Here is a 17,370-nt window from a genome sequence, read left to right on the forward strand (position 1 = left end):
CTGGCTGGAGGACAATGCCTTCTCCCTTTGCCTGTGATAGCAGCAGATTCATGGCTGCGCTGGGGAACGGGTTTTCTGAAGATTTATGAACCCGGCTGCCCCTTTCTTGCTGTTGCGTTGCTGTGTGGTCACGTCTCTAGCCAGCTGTTATCAAGCTCTTTTGATGCTGACAATAGATGGTAAAAATGGCGGAGTCTCCAGGGATAAAAAGGGACATTCATGAAAATTTTAATCTTATCTAACAAAGCTGTCCTGTATAACCAGAGATTAGAGGTCTTCCTAAATTGAATATATTTCTTCTTTTGTCCCCTGACACTATAGCTGCTCTTTTTTCCCCATTCCCCCTTTTTTTTTTTTTTTTTTTTTTTTTTGTTTCTTTTTCTACCTTTAACTTTGGGATGAAGCTCCATGAAAATGTTATAAAGTTAAAAGTATCCTTGAAACAGGTATCTTTGAAAACTACCAAGAAAGACAAATAAATAAAACAGTCACTATAAATGAAAGGAAAATTGAATGTTGAAAGCCTCAACCTACTTGACCATATCAGACAGTTCTGATGGAAGTGAAAATAACTGGTAGACACCACAGTCACAAAAGGGTGTCTCCTCTTGATGTGAAACCATCAGGGAGCTGCTTCCCGATTTACTATTTGACAGTTTGGCATCTCTGTTAGAAATGCCTCCAGAACCTTTATCTCTTTCTTCCTTGTCTGTCTCTCACAGGCAACGGCAAATACTGAATGACAGAGGAGACTATAAACACAGCCAACAGGGAGGATTCAGGTGTGCTCCATCAAATTATATCTGTGGCACAACTGCAAACCTATTTAATAACCTCACACTTCCTCAACAGAGAGTCAAACCTTTTTTTAATTCCCCTCTGCAATAAGAATACTGCTCAGCTAATAAATTAGAAATCAGATTTGTTACCCTGAAACACACGTGCACACATCATTACTGATAAACCAAGCGGAGAGAGATCTGCTTAGTTAATGAGTTTGCTGCCTCATGCAGGGCAGACAAGCAATTCTTTTTACTGAGAATCTGTCACTTATGCTGGTCTGACCTCAAGAATTGTAGAGAGGAAGTTCACTTTTTTCCCTCTATCTTCTCTTTAACCTCCTTGGTTTCCCATTTCATTTCAGCAGACATCTATATGGGAATTTGGTGAGTCCTTCAATATTGGGCTGGTAAGTGCTGTATGAAAACGCATTTCTTCTCTGTTGTAAAATGGCTATTTGCAGCAGAAGAATTTATATTAACTAAGCCTTCTTGTGAGAGACTCTTAGCTTTATATAGCTTAACAAGTGTTTTTTCCCATCTCCCAAAAATAGACAGCTGATCTTAGGCACTACACCATACTGGAATAAGCAACATGCTCCTGGCCTCCAGGACACAAAAAGCACTTCGTTACTCCTTACAATTTTAAGAATGGCCCTATTTTTTCCTTCCTGCCCTTTATAAGCAAATTCATTCCCTTAACTTTTAGTATCTTCCTTTATCCTAGATTCTGGAGATAAACCATTTGTTTCTTTGTTTTGACTGCGCAACCTGCCTCTCTATATGTTATACAGAAATCCTAAGAATGCCAGAGTCCAACTACAGGACCGAGCACCAGAACTGCAAGAGGCTCTTCAGGAGCAACATCTCAGCAGCACAGACCTGCAATGGTCTGTGCAATAGGGTAGTGAGCTGAAACTCTGAGGACCTTGAGGAACTGGACCCAGTACCCACAGGGAGTACTACGGTTATCCCACTGCATGGATACAATCCTCAGTTAACAATTCCCTTTTATTTCTGCAAGTAGCCCTATAAATAAGGGGGGTTTTTTTTAACTTGTTTTCAGGATCCACTATCTGACCTGAAAGACTGGACTCCTGGAAGAACAACAGTTTCTCCCTGCACATGTATTACCAAAGGGTGTAAGAGTCTGGTCAATACTGTCCAGGACAAAGAGGACATCAGCACTGCCAGCTCAACACGGCACTCCAGGCAGCAGACACAGCCTTCTGAGTAAGCTTGTGCAAAATATTTACATTCTTTGTTCTTCTGCCTTTTGCCTTTAAATTGCCTCTTAGGGATGATGTGAAGATAAACATGTAAGGTTGTAAAATGATGCTTTCATCACAAGCAGAATAAAAGACAAAATATTCTCTTCTATGTGCGTGGGCTAACTGATCATTAGATACACACATTCCTACCTAAAACACATTGAGGACAGCTTGACCAAAAAGAGTAATGTACACAATTAAGATGTTCACTGTAAGATCCCACGAAACTCATGGAAAGGACTGGGAGATAACTTTTTCTTTCACTTTTTGCACTTTCCTCCACCCTGCTCCCTTATGTTTGGAAAGGAGCAGTAAACAATGACTTGTTTCTCAATCATCACTGCTTACAACAGCGACCTTTCTGCCACACGTGCACAGACTGCACATACCAAGCACCAATTCTACCAGAACAGCTCATTTCACAGAATGAGCTATTTTGGTGCCTAAAAAGGGGTCCCCCCCTTGAACAAAAGCACCAAGTGTAACTTTCCTGAGTTCAAAGCTCAGCAGTTCCTCTCCCTTAAAAACCCCACTCCCTACTGATGTGAATGTTGCAATTTTCTTTCATCTACTTCCTCAATAACCTGCCATTAAACACCTACTAGTAGTTTTATTACCTCAGTTCTGAGCTTGCGGCCTACAGAGAGAGAAAGAGCACAGATGTACTACAAAAACTTCACCCAAATGCCATAAAAGCATATCCCAAGGCTAGCAAGTGCTGAATTGTAGCAGTTTTGAGGCACTTTAAAGGATGGCAGAGGCAGAGTGTCAGTTTTTCATTACTGGTTCAAATTAGGAGGGGTGGGGGGGGAAAGGAAAGAGGAAAAAACCAGGAAATAAATAGATGCAATAAAGTCTCTGGCATGTAGGCATCCATGAGTGAAAACAGCCCTTTATAAAACTACAGCACATGAGTACTCAGATATCAAAGATACACAATGCCCAGTGTTTTATTGAAGATGCCTTCTTACCCACAGCAGGGTTTACTTTCCACTCCCCATGATTTGAATTTAAATGGATCATGTTTACTCAAGGGGTCTTTCACTGACTGAAAAATATACCCACAGTTTGTACATTATCTCAGCTAAATTCAAATAACATATTTAAATTTAATTACTTGAAGCTTAGGGGTTTTCATGCTTTTCTTTATTCCCTCAATTGCACACAACACTTATTTGTTCTTATCAATGGCTATGCACTTTGTCAAGCATCAAAATTAAATGCTTGAAAGCACTAATGATGTTACTGTGATTAAGGGTTTTTACCTTCCAGGGTAGATACTAAAAGCCTGCTCCATTATTAATTACTTAAAAAAAAAAAAAAAAAAAGATAAGATTTCTGAGAATCTAACACTGAAGAAAAGTCCTCTTAGAAATCAAAACAAGACATTAAAAGATCTTTCATTAAAAGATCTTCTCTTGATTAGGACACAACATACAGAAGGGAACCTGGCACATTTCAGGTTTTCTCTTTGACCATTTACCTTGTAACACTGTGGGGGTTTATGCAAGATTTTGTAAATTATATTAGTAAATAATCTCACAGCAAGAAAAGGATATACAGCACAAAGAATCAAATATGGTTTTAATAATTTCTAAAGACAATGCTCTGGGTCAGATTCTGATCATTTTATTCATGTAAGAGGGCATCTTAATTAACTAGCTGTCACTCTGACTTCAAATTGAGGGAAGAGAGACATGTCCAGCCCTCTTTAGTTACATGTACCAGAATAAATTAAAAAGAAGGCAGTTCTCTCTCACAGAATCACAGAATGTTAGGGTTGGAAAGGACCTCTGGAGATCATCCAGTCCAATCCCCCCGCCAAGACAGGGTCACCTGGGCAGGTTACATAGAAATGCATCCAAATGGGTTTGGAATGCCTCCAGAAGGGGAGACTCCATGACCTCCCTGGGCAGCTGTTCCAGTGCTGTTCTTCCTCATGTTGAGGAAATTCTTATGTTTTAGTTTATAGCCATTGCTCCTTGTCCCATCACTGGGCACCACTGAAAAGAGTCTGGCACCATCCTCCGGGCACCCCTTTGAGACCTCATTGTTGCATTAATGAGATCTCCTCAGTCTTCTCCAGACTAACTAGGCCCAGCTCCTGCAGTCTCTCCTCATAAGGGAGATGCTCCAGACCCATCATCCTCTTTGTGGCATCCACTGGACTCTCTCCAATAGCTCCTAGTCTTTCTTGCACAGAGGAGCCCAAAACTGGACACAGCACTCCAGATGTGGCCTCACTAGGACCAGAAAACATTTAAGCATGACCACAATTCCAAACATATGCAAAGCATATGTACAAGCCACATATGTCCATCAGGATAAGCACAGGAAAGGCTCCTGCACACGCGTGAGGTGATGTGCTCTCACAGATTAGATGTCTGTGCACGTCTGAAGAGCCGAGCTGGAGTCCGGCATTCCCATTCCTCACTGTCAGCATGACAGCTACGCCTTTCTCCGAGGGACCTGCCAGAGTCTGTGGGCTGCCTGTGCACTTTAAAAATTAACCACATGCATATTTGGGGCTTTTTTCATTATTCCCTCTGTAAAAGTGGAGCAAACATTTATACTAGTGATGATTGGACCAGGTTAAGACTTGGACAAGGATCTAGAGACCTGATTGCTCAACCAAGCCATTGGAAGCTTCCCAAGACATTCCCAAGTCCTCTGTCTTCCCACCGTCTGCCTCTCCTTCCCCCAGGAATGACGACTGGCAAGGAACACCTCCCAGCCTGGAGAGTGAGACACGCCAAGATTCAGGCCAGCATTTTCAAGCTTTTAGCATTTAAAGCAAAGACTTTAAATCTCCGCCTCTGGAGTAAAGCGCTCAAGGTTATCCACCCACACGTGAAAATCCTGGCCGGCACAGTGAGAAGCAGCATGACAGCTGAGCTTGGCCCCTTTCTTCCCAATCCCTTTAACCAGCCCTAAGGCTGCTGAACTGAACTTTCCCTCCTTCTTGCTAGAAATTACACTGCTCAGGGAAAGCACCAGCTTGGCCACAGGGTATTCTTGCAGGACACCTTCATCCCAAACTGACAGGCGCAAGGGATCTTCCCTTACTTTCCAGGCTCTGCAACTCAGTCACAAAGTTCTCTGAGAAAAACAAGTGACAGGCTCTCAAACCTAGGGACCAGCTCACATCAGTTATGCTTGTAATGATGTGTTCATAAAGAAAGGGGCTAGAAAATGAGATTTTAAAGACTGTTAACACAGTATTATTATGTTTTAAACATTTCCTCTGTTTTAAACTTTTCATTTCTTGCCTCTCCCAAAAGAACCTGTGCTGCAAATCTTGCCAAACCACAAAAGCTGGCTCTGACTTGCATCAAATCAAAATCTTGAAGGAAAACCCAGGCTCTTAGCAGCAACAAATAGTAGTAAATTGAGGATTATTAGAGTGCTGTATTTTTACCACCTCAATCCAGCTTCATTTCTTGGTGACTTGCAGTGGCTGCTGAGGATCCACAAAGAGCCTGTGTGTTTTCTGGGCTGCACATCTGTGTCACTTTTAGCACAGACTACTTCAGCATACCAGAACTGCTCTAATTTAGATCAAAACTATTATAGGAACTGAGATGACCACAGTTCCCTGTGGTTTACATCAGAAATGAAGGGAGAATGAAGAAGATTTTGCATGCCCAGGAGAGGGCTCGTTCTAGTGATTAAAGAGGGCCAGCTCTTGACAGCAATACATTATTTTCAAGTACTGGGCCCTCCAATTTTGAAGGCCAAATAATGATGTCAGCTCATGCAATGCAGGTCTGGAATTACTCCAAAGATTTGAATCTGCAAGATACAATCCCAAAGATTGCCTTAAACCAAAAGATTATAGAATCTACATAGCATTTAGCAAGAGATTTGTATTACAACTCAAGCATGGGGTCTGTTTCATCTGAAAACTGCTTGTTTTCTTTCTGCTAGCTTGCTAAGAAATCTTGTTGGCATGTTCTGACAAGGATAACTTAATAGTTGCCAACAGAAACATGGCAGAATACTGTGTATTTCCTGTATGTATGAATGCCAGTTTAAAACAAACAGGAAAACAAGCCTTTCAGTCGTAAGGCAATTTATAAAAATCTATCTGAATATCACAACCACTTAAAAACCCCAGCACCGAAACGTTTCTAAATGCTAAAATGATTAACATGGAAGGGTGAACACACTCAGAGCTGTGAGTTACTCTAGAAACTCCAGAGCTATAAGTAATTTGTTAAGATGGGGAATTAGTCAGCAGCTGTCTGACCTGAGCAGTTTTGGAGCCGCTGGTCACAAAGCAGGTCACGTTGCAGTTACTCTTCCCTCTAGTCGAGCTTGGAATCTGACCCAGTATAAACAACAATAAATTTTGTAGCCTAAAGAAGCCAACACTGATGCTCCACTACAATATACCGGATTGAGAGAAGCAAAAAAAAATGGGCCAGGCAGTCCAGACAAAGAGAGACTGCTGTGGGCCAGAGCTGTCACACTTAGAGGTGGGACCCCAGGATCTGAATTTGGGTGGAACACTTGTGGGAAGCACTTACTGTACTTACTCTTGCTTCCCAGATGCTGGTCCAGCAAGCACAGGCCATCAGAAACCCCTGATGCTGTGCCACAATGTACAGCACCCGAGGACAGTGGCTCTGGGGGAGGTGGAAAAAGGAGTTAGAGACCATAACCCCTAGTTATTAAAGCAGATAATAATGTTGGAAATGGAGCATTCCCCAACAGTTCAAAATAAGTAGTGTAGAGGAAAATGCCCCACTTAGCATCATCCCCTCAGGACTACCCTGCCTCACCCACACACCCTGCTGTTCCTCCCAGGAAGTCAGAAGTAGCCACCAGAGGTAATGCCTCCCCAGAAATAGCCTGTCCTTCACCTGTGCACTGCTGCACAGGAGGATCTGCTGAGCTGCCTTTTCTAAACGAACTCCATTCCCCCCCAGCCCCTTCCACCACGAAATCAAAGCTACCCTTAAAGAAACACCAGCTGCCCTCAAATGAGACCCCTATCCAATTCTCTAAGCCCTTCCTCAAGTCAAACAACCATCCAGCTACTCTTCCTTCATTTTGCCATCCTCCTGCCCACAGCCAGAACAGTTAAGACATTTTTGCACACACGTCATCAGTCAACACACAGGAAGGGAAGAGCTGTTCTTAAATTGTACATAACCAATGAAATAACTTACTGTATCTGTGCCCTGCAAACCACTTGTTGTGTCCAGCTTTCAAACCTCTTACAACAGTGCTTCAATAATTCATAAAACAACAAAAAAATATTGACCCTGCTGTTTTAACAGGGCAACCCTTTGTCTCATAGGGCATAGGACAGCTCTCACCTGATGCCCCATGTCTGTATCTATCAAAAGAAAGCCTCATTTCTGCTCCCTGGTCCTTTCTTATACTTACCACCAAGTGACCTGAGCATGTGGTTATCCCAACAGTTAGGGCATAAAGTTTAACCCACTATGGGGCAAATGTGTGATTTGGCACACGAGGCAACACATCTCCTAACGCTGTTCTCCTTGGCTCTCACACAGTTACTTTTTATTTACTTGAAACATGGATGTCTAGATGATGTATATATATGTGCTAAATAACGTCCTTTGTCACTTACTTTCAGCATTAAGAATATTAGATTTTGTAAAAAGCGCTGCTTAAAAGCCTTTTTGAAATCCAGACAAACAGAAGCCTCTGCCCTATTTGCCACTTAGATGCCTTGGAAATAGTGAAGTATCTTCTAAACAAAATAAATAAATAAATGGTATGACGCATTTTGCTAAAGCAGCATTCACTATTTTAATAAATAGATTTGGCCACATTGCCTCATCCTGGCTTCTGAAGTGCTTCAGTAATAGCAGAGACTTAGACTTTGCCATTTGGGTTTCTCACATCAATCATCTAAAGTCAGAAATGGCAAGATTCTTGGGGGAAGAAAAAGTAATAAAATTATGAACATTTTACTTCCACTGTGATCCACAGCTCCAACAGCAACTGCAGGCTGGGTCTCAGCCATGTCCTCCTGAGCCTGCAGCACCCAACAGAATCCAAACCCAGGACTCACTCAACAATAAAAATCACAATTCCCATCTTAACACTTGAGAGCATAAATTGTTTCAAAGTCACCGAAGTTAAGGCACTTCAGCCATATTTAGTTTCAGCTCCATCACAGAGAGGCTGTTGCAGAAGGTTTGCATTTACGTATTTACATTTCAGCTGAACGAGCTACAAATTTTAATTATAGTTGATATTCAGAGTGTTCCGTTGGAACTCCGGTGAAGTACCTTCTGTACAAAGGTTAGATGGATTTTACATGATACAATCTCTGCTGTTGAGAATGCCTGAGATTGAATCAAGGTTTGGGTTTTCTGGGCTCATGTTAGTAGCACTTTGTGAAAGACACTGGTCTGACAGCACTTGGAGATCTTCATTCTCCCAGGATGCTGCAAGACACTCTGCCATACTCCCCATGAAAGTTCCTCTTCTCCAGGGGAAAAAGATACTCTGTGCTTTTGGAAAGTACCACAGAGGATCAGACTGCAGCACATTTAACTCACACTTGGAGCTCTCCCACCAGGTTCTTTCACTGGAACTGAATTAAACCCCCTTTCCTTCACCCACAACGGGCAGATTTGTTCAGGAAATTAAAAATCATTAATAGACCCGATGAGAGAAAAAAAGCTCTGCACAGTGTTGCTGCAAAAAGCAAAATTACCTATGTTTGCCATTCATTTAAAAAAAAAAAAAAAGTGATGAGGTACAAACTGGGGAAGAGCCCTAAGCTTCCTGAAACGCATAAACCTTAAAATTAAAATCTTACTTCATGATGTCAGTAGCCAATTACATCATAGGTGGCACATAATTAAACTTATAAAGGGGTTTCATTATTTTGGTTTTATGCTGGATACAGAAAACCAGTGCATTATTCGTTTTAAAATTGTGTCAGCTGGAAAAACCCCAAGTGGAATCAGCAATTAAATATTAAAGGTGACTGCCTCAGTGCAAAACACTCCAAAGAATAATTGGTTCCCTGTGCATTGCAAGTGCCATTACAAAGTCTGAAAAATTTCAATCCTAAAAATAAATAAACTAAGTAAATAAAAATTAAAAAAAAAAATTCAACCTCATGAAGTTATGAGGCTTTTAAGCTGTACAAAGACCAACCAGTATTATGTCCTGGAGAAGTACTGAGCTACAGTCTGGGCAAGTAAAAGCCCACGAAAACAATAATCCCAAATTCACTCAGCAGTCACACAGACTGGTCTGTATTCTGAGTTTGGACCTTCGTTTCTAGTCCCATATTGCAGCAGGTAGGATGATACTCTGGTTAAAGCAAAATGCCACTTGTGCAAGCAGTGCTGAGAAGTCTCCCTTTGAGCCCAATCCACCCTTTTCACATCAGTTTTTCCCAGTCCTTCCATAATTGCAGCTTTAACCTTCAGCACAGGCAGCAGTGAAAGCAAAAGGCTCTTGCAAAGGCACCGCTCGGTCTGCACCTCCTGTCTGAGGTATCACAGAGAGCCCACAAATCCCTGCAGCTCCTTCAGGACTCCCCTTGGCTGCCCCATCCCAGAGTGCCCAGGGAGCTTGAAAAACATGGGATTTAACGCTCAGCCACTTACATATTCCAGTCACTTTCTGCCTTATTTATGTGCATGCACAATATCCTGATAAACTATATAGGAGGCTGCGGCTATTCCATCTGCATTCCCTTTTATGCTCGAAAGATAAATTGGGGCTGATTCAGAGGACAGATTTAAAGAACGCAGTCTGTTACCGAGACAAGCGCAATCTTCCCAGGGAGCCCTTGTAGCGGGTTGTCTCCAGATCATGCCTTGATTTGTTTGCTAAAATAAATGGGACAGCACGCAAAACTCAATTCATACACGAGACACCTCTTCCAGCCCACTATGCCTTCCTATTTTGCTTAGTCAAAGCTGTCTTGTTCTATTATCTCTTGATAGGACCACTTAACAGCAACACAGAAAATTAAAAATAATAAAAAGCTAATTAAAAATTTCAGTGCTTCCCTTTTAGCCTTCGGTCATCTATGGAAATGAAAGACATTTATATCCAAAGCACATTACAGTTTAAGGGTTTTTTCTGTCTGTAATAATCCATGGATACTTTCAATGGATTTTAATACAGACAAAACCAAAGATATTTTATGAAGCAGTAGAAGAATTTAATAAAAAAATCAGAATCAGTCAATCGTCTTTTTAAGACTAGGTGATAGAATTCAATAGCAGGGATAAAAGTCCTAATAAACTCTGCGGGAACAGTTCAGAAGGCTGAGACAAAAGCTATCATTTCCTTTTAAATTAACAGTAGGATTTTTCCATAAGGGATGGTTTGAAATACAAATGACCACAGGAATAAAATACAAATGCTTGAGCTTCCTACATCTCTCTTGACTGCATTTTAAAAAATAAATACAAAACCATGGTCAACTTTTGTTATCACCAAACCACAACTTTCAGAGACCCTGAATCCATTCTCAGAGTGCACTTGAAGTTCTGGGGCTCTGGTTCTTGAATTTAGTAATGAAGGCAGATTACCTTAATCTAAGGAGACGCCATGAAATCCTTCAAGTGGATGCAGAGAGAGGCTACACATTTGCCCACTTTGTTTGGGAGGGGAAGCCCACTGGAGCCCTGCCATGATAACAAAGCGCTCCCTGCACACCAGTTCACACGTGGGGCTAAATCTGAAGTGACATTTCTCAATGAAAGAAGCAGTATTCACTCGTGTGCTCAGCATTTTGATGTCCACCAGAATCTGGCAAACGTGATTATAGAGAACCAGCAGGCATGCCACAGCTCTATTTAGCCCTCACGGTTTAAAGCAATGCTACGCAACATATAAATAAAATATAACGGGCTGCCTTGGGATGGCATTCTGGGAGTGGGATTTCATGAATATGGATGGCCTTGACATACATTTCACAAGGACAGAATATCTGAAGCAGAGTGGGCTGCATTACCGACCCTTTGGGGTCAGTTCAGCATCCTGCCCTCCAAACTATGAGCCAATGCAGAAACTTTTGGGCTTCAGGGACTAGCTGTGTTTATTTGTGCTACTCTGCATGGCATTTTAATTAGTAACTGTGTGGATTTAAAAACTGTGAATGGACACACAGGGGTAGTTGTGAAGCCTAGCTTTTGTGTTTCTACTCTCTCAAAAAATCCTGTTTGAGGACACCAGCAGGGGGTTAATGGAACCTTTGATAAAGTTCTCCGAAGCCTTTTATTATTGCTGAACTACCAACTGGACTCTGCTGCCTCTCTGGCTGCTTTCCAACTAATTTAGTCATCTGCAAAAACAACTAGAGAATTTAGAAGCCCATCTTAACATCTAGTAGGCACAAACATTCTTGGGCAAATTCTCTTTCCACATGAAAATATTTCTGTGCCAATTGTTTAAGGGAAGTGCTCATACCGATCGTCAAGCTCCATGAATGGGAAATGTCAGTGTGCTGCCGGGGAAAGTGAGCACACAGTCAAATAGTCCAGAGCAAATAAAAGCTGCAGGACCACATCTCCATCTCTGTCAGTTTGGTAACTATCCATCTGTACCAGCAGCACTGAGACCAGAATTTTATGCCTCCTTGAAGTAAACCTATACGACTTAAATATATCAACATTCCCCAATGCTGAAATTAAGCATTTCTTTCCCTAGAAGGATGTGTAACTAACCTCCATTTTCCATAACAAACCACGAGATCTTTTAAAAAATGTGACCAAACTTTTATTTAAATGCTGCAATTACATCTTGGCTCTATCTGACATGCAGCTTGTCTAAGCTGTTTGCTGAACCCTGAAGCTGGTTATTTACTAAGGATCTTTAGAAAGCACTTTTTTATTTCCTTCCGACCAAGACTTGTATCCCCCACCTTGAATACAAATTCATGGAAATGGGTGGTGCAGACAGCTTTGCCAGAAAGCAAGCGGTTGTTATTTTAATTATTATTTCTTTGTGGAATGCTGCAGTTACCTTAAAATAATAATAATTTAATCCTTCTCAACAATAGTTTTCCCGGTTTTGTTTTTAAGACAGGAGCACGTATGCCTAACTACACATTTATTACAGACCATCAGTTAAAGCCTCTGCAAGAACACAGAGCTGTTAAGAAGAAACTCCCACTTGCATCTGCCAGCTTGGAGAAGCTCCTTACTCAGACACTTAAACTTACACACGTAATTAAACGTTCAGCAGAAGAAACCTGAGGCGGACAACACATGACATCTTCAAGTCTCTGAGAAATCTCATGTTCAATGCGGAAATTTGCCCATCCAAAAGTATTCCCCACTGTTCACTTCCATGCAATTCCCAAATTTCTAGCACTAGGATCACTTTTCTTTCTGCATCTCCCACTGCATTAATATTTGAAAGATCTGTGGTTTCCCAAAATATATAATTTGGTTTGCTTCAGAAGTCTTTGCAGTAACTCCTTTCAATGTAAGTCTTCAGATATCAAAAGCCAAAACGTGAGTCCCTCGGAAAACCAAAGCAGGGGAAGAAAAGGCAGGTGGCTGTCCTGCACAGCCTGGTAGGTCACCTCACTGATCAGGGCAGGTGAAACCCTACAACAGTGGACAGCTGGTCCCAACCCTCCTGCTTGAACAAGCATGCGCAGGGGGGATCACTGCTCATGTCTAGCAGAAAAATGTGAAGCCTTAGAAACCTCACCAATTTATATTCAAAATGAGAAAGTTGCATATAATTAGCCTGGAATGCTGCAAGATCTTGTGAAAAATCACTCGGAGTGTCACACTCATGGATCATCCCTTTTCCAAGTCCTTGCTTACTAGTTTTGATTTTCTTTCCTATGGAATTCAGGCTTAACACAGCTCCATTCGGGGAATAAGGAGACTGCTGATCCATCATCCTTAGTACAAACACCCTAAAGCAAAATAAGAACACCCCTTTTGCAACTCCCCTTCCCATTAACCTGGCATTTTACAGAAAAAATAATGCAGCAGCCAGTAGTATCACACACACTTCCCATGCTCTGGACAGCTGGCATGCATCCAGATGTTTGCCAAGAGATTATTTTAAATCAGGCTTGTGGGGAACTGGGTGGCCAGGGTGCTGTGACTGTTTATACACACCCAGCTACGTGCATGAGTTTCCTCACGGGTTTGTGTGCCTGAAAAAGGACTATTGGAACAGACTACTTGCATCCTTTGGCTGCGGGGAACAAGTAACTGGAAAGGGTGGGACTGTGCTGGTAGCAAGTACTTAGAATAAAAATAAGAACTCAATTGACTCTTGGATGCCTGTGAAGGCTACAGCCAGGCCAGCTGTGCCCAGCACCTGGAGTGCCACTCGCTCTCCTGCTTGGGCAGAGGCTCAAACTCACCCTCCTGCACTTCTCCTGGGCTGGGCCATCCAGCCTGATGTCACCTCAGCACTTTCCAAAGAGTCGAAACGCTCCTGAGGAACAGCCTGGCCCAGCACCTTAATCCCTCCCTCCACAAAGCCCTGAACCCCACCAGCACAGCCCCATCCCGACATCATGCACGGGAACAGGGCAGGAGTGGGGCTGGAGAGCCCACCAGCTGTGGAAGGGGAGCTGACTTGCACAAGCCTCCCGACAGCCTCACCAGGGACTAGGGAAGGGGGATGCCACAACAGAAAATTACTTATTTTGCCAGCTTACACTATTTCATAGGGTCTGCGAAACTGTGACATGAGCGCGTGATGAATTCTGTCTTCACATCTTTCCCCAGCTATTTGGAGATGAAGTCTTCCTTGGGGTTATACAGCCCTTCAAAAATTATGCTTCAACACAACAATAAACAGCTCTTCACCAGGACTGCATTTTAAAAAAGGAACATTTTTTGCAAGAGCTGGGCATAAAACTAGCCGTCTGAATGACTACAGACCTTGCTATTTTTAAAATCAAAATTAACTTCTTTCAGCACCTATCGATAACATTCTTAATATGCACATAAATATCACCACACACAAAATCAAAAAATGTTATGTTCACTCTCAGCAAACAGAAATGATTTACTATTACTTACACTGAATCCAGGACTATACTCAAAGAACATGAGGGAGTTCAGAGAATCACATGGATCGATCAACCTGCAGAGTAACTGTTAATTTTATTTTCCAGTAGCAGTTTAAGGCTGTTCATGCAGCCACCTAAAGAAAGCTCTGTGACTGAAATCTACTCAACGCTGTCTTTTGATGTTTCACTACAGAGCAATTCTTTATAGGTAAGTTATAAATATCCAGGAAAATAGTACATTAAAAAGAAAATACTAAAATCCTTAGCTTTCCTGGCCTTGGCATGAGTTACTTTTGATCTGCCTGAGCATCTACTATTTTTTTGACATGAGGAGAGCACACTGACCAAGGGCAATGTATGTTCATGAATTTTTACTGACTGCAAATGTAGCTCAGCACAAGCTAAACCACACTGGCGTAATGTAAGACCTTATATGCATTTTCCATGCTGTTCTGTACAACACGTGAGGAATGCTAATCAGCATTTGAAAGGAAACGTGGGCTTTCAAAGAAGACCCACGGAAATGCAAAATGGAAATATATATTCCCCTACCAAAAAGTCCAGAGGAATTTGCGAGTCATAGCACCCACTTCTTTCACCTCTACCCCTGCCATTTCTTACTTGAAACACCACCATCCTTCAAAGGATTGGGATCTTTCAGGTTTGGGGTTTTTTTCCTTTTAGTAAAGGAATTAAGAACATAACAAACAAACCTAAAGGCTAAATAAAACTGAGTCTGAGTAACAGCTGACATTTCCCTTCCTTGCACTGGAAGTCAGTATTTTGGGTTCATTACAACTGTCCTAGAAGAATACTCAATTCACACAGATCTTCTCAGCGGTGCTCAAATCCTGGTGGCACCCTGACCCATTTTAGTTCCTGCCTGGAAATGGATACCGAAGCACTGCAGGGCTCTGAGTGACACTGAGGGACCGGGGGAGCACACAGAAGAGGGGGAAGGACTGCAGCACCGCCAGCCACCCCACTCTGCCCAGAGATGAGGCAGCTCTGAGACAGGCGAACACACGGCCGCACAGGCCAGGGGTGGGGCACTGCACAAAGGGGCTGGGATGAAGAGTGACAGCAGGAGGAGGAATAACTGGGACAGAGAGCCCGAGATACTCTCAAGAAGGGTCATTTCTTGATCCTGAGCACAGGCAGCTTGAAAACATCCAGTCTGATGCAACGGGAGAAAGAGTAGGTTTATTTATTTATACTGTATTTTCATCCTAATTGGCACATCCTGCATCCATCTAGCTCTGCCCGTCCACTTAAGGAAACACAGAGCCCCAGGTAACCTAACAAGGTAACAAATCACCAGGCAGTCTGTTTATTCAGAAGCATCAACTGCTTAAATTCCAACAAGCAAAGGAGCAGAGCAGGACACCCATCCCTCATAAAACGCAAACAAATCAAAGGGAGCCAAGCAAGCAGGATAATAAGTTTGGATTTTAAATCTCATTTAAGCTTGTGTAGGCTCTGCCCCCTACACTGCTCCCCTGCCTTACAAATGATTTTAGCATCCATGCAAAAACCTTGTCCCTGCAGCACTGCCACACAGAGGGACTGAGCAGGGAACCGGCCTCTCAGGCTGGAGACCTAAACAGCTCAGCTATTTAATCCTTAACAAAAATATAAACTGTTCAGCGCCTCTTCAAAAAAAAACCACACAAGCTTCCTGCATGCTGTGAACAAGATCTCTTTATTGAGAGCTTTACTTTTAATTTTGAACAGCTTCACAGCATTACCCTTAGCAGAAAAAAAAAAAAAACACCAACAAGCCCAGAGATTTTTGAGCTACTCAGTCAACAGCCTGATAGAGTTCCTCATTGAAATTAGCTTCTCCTAGCAGCATCACATGAGAATTGCTGGTCTGCATCTCTTCCACAAGTCATTTCACAATTTTTTAAAGACGTACAAAGTGCTCATTTCATTTCATTGAAAACAGAAAGCCAAAAAGCCACCACTGCTGGTGGACACCCTCAATATCAGCACTTAGAGTACTCATTGTGCTAAGAACACTGGCTCCAAGTTTTAGCAGCTCAGTGTTCCACCCTTGCTTTTTTAATTCTTTTTATTCTCATATGGTAAAAGAGTAATGGGTCCCATCTCAAAAAAAAAAAAATTATTATACTAAACCTGCAGAATAGTGAACTGAATTCACAATTCAAAATTCTTAAAATGTCACAACACTGAAGTATTTCACTAGGAGATAGAAATTTTTACTTGCTTCAAAGCCTGAAATTTTGCCTTTTTTTGGAAAAAAAGAAAGCTATAAAAACCAAGACATTTTCCAAAGCAGAAAAAATACTTTTTTCACATGATTTTTGATTCTACTTTGAATAGGAAATCTTATTTTCATTTAAACACTTTTCTACAGTATTGGAAACTGAAAAGAGTTTCTAAACAAAGAGTGGAAAGCAAACTGCTTCGTTTCATTATCTCCAGGAGTAAAACAACAAAAGCAAACAAAAACCCACCTGTGCCTTTCAACTGCACCTTTTATGTCATTGCAATGCATTCCATCAGTTTTGTGCTGAATGTATCACCAGTGATTTCTCTTTGCTTTCTGCTTGTCTCCAAATGCACACCTTCCACAGGGGCTGACACCAAGGCAAGCAAGCACACAGATACCCGGATTCCTGATTCTCGCATCAAAAACTGCTTCAAAAATTTCTGCATATTCAGATTATATGGTTGCATATTTGGAAGGTCAAGGTGTTTAGAGAAAAAATTCCCTAGTCCCTTGCATACTTATCATTTCTACTGAATTTAACTCAGAGAGGCACCTCTTGCAAACGATTTTAGCAAATTCTCCAGAATACAATCCAAAAGCACTGCTCATACGTAAAGAACTAAAAAAACCTCCCCATATTGACAACATTTTTTTTCCTATCAGGTGTTGGGAAGCACAAGCATAGAGAGCAAAACCAATAAAGTAATTTACACATTTTCAGTGTTGGTGGTTTCATTTTTATTAGTAAAACAAGGAAGAAGTGCTATTAAGGGAGGAGCTTGGTTCTAATCTGAATTTAGAATTGCCTTAAAGAAACCAAAGCAGCTTTACATTAGTGTAAGAAAGGTGCAAGATCAAAACCAAGCCTGTGGCAGTGCTCCATCATGACATGATTTCTTTATAATGAAATATAGTGAAAGAAAATTAGTGGCACAAGGATTTTAATGCACCCCAGACACACATTTACAATGATTAAACAGATCAGTACTTGTAAAACCCAAGGGTCTAACTTTACAAACCTTTACTCAAGCAAGCAGTTTCACTAAAATCAATGGGATTATTTGCATATGTAAGGCTATT

The 17,370-nt window shown here is 41.7% G+C and overlaps 1 protein-coding gene across 5 annotated transcripts in view; it reads right to left on the reverse strand.

Annotated features, from left to right (window-relative positions):
- EPHA4 (EPH receptor A4) overlaps nt 1-17,370 on the reverse strand; it is a 239,238-nt gene that overhangs the window by 28,246 nt on the left and 193,622 nt on the right. The gene's annotated exons all lie outside the window — the stretch shown is intronic.

This window comes from Coloeus monedula (genome assembly GCF_965178545.1).
Source record: "Coloeus monedula genome assembly, chromosome: 10".
Lineage (NCBI taxonomy): Eukaryota > Metazoa > Chordata > Aves > Passeriformes > Corvidae > Coloeus > Coloeus monedula.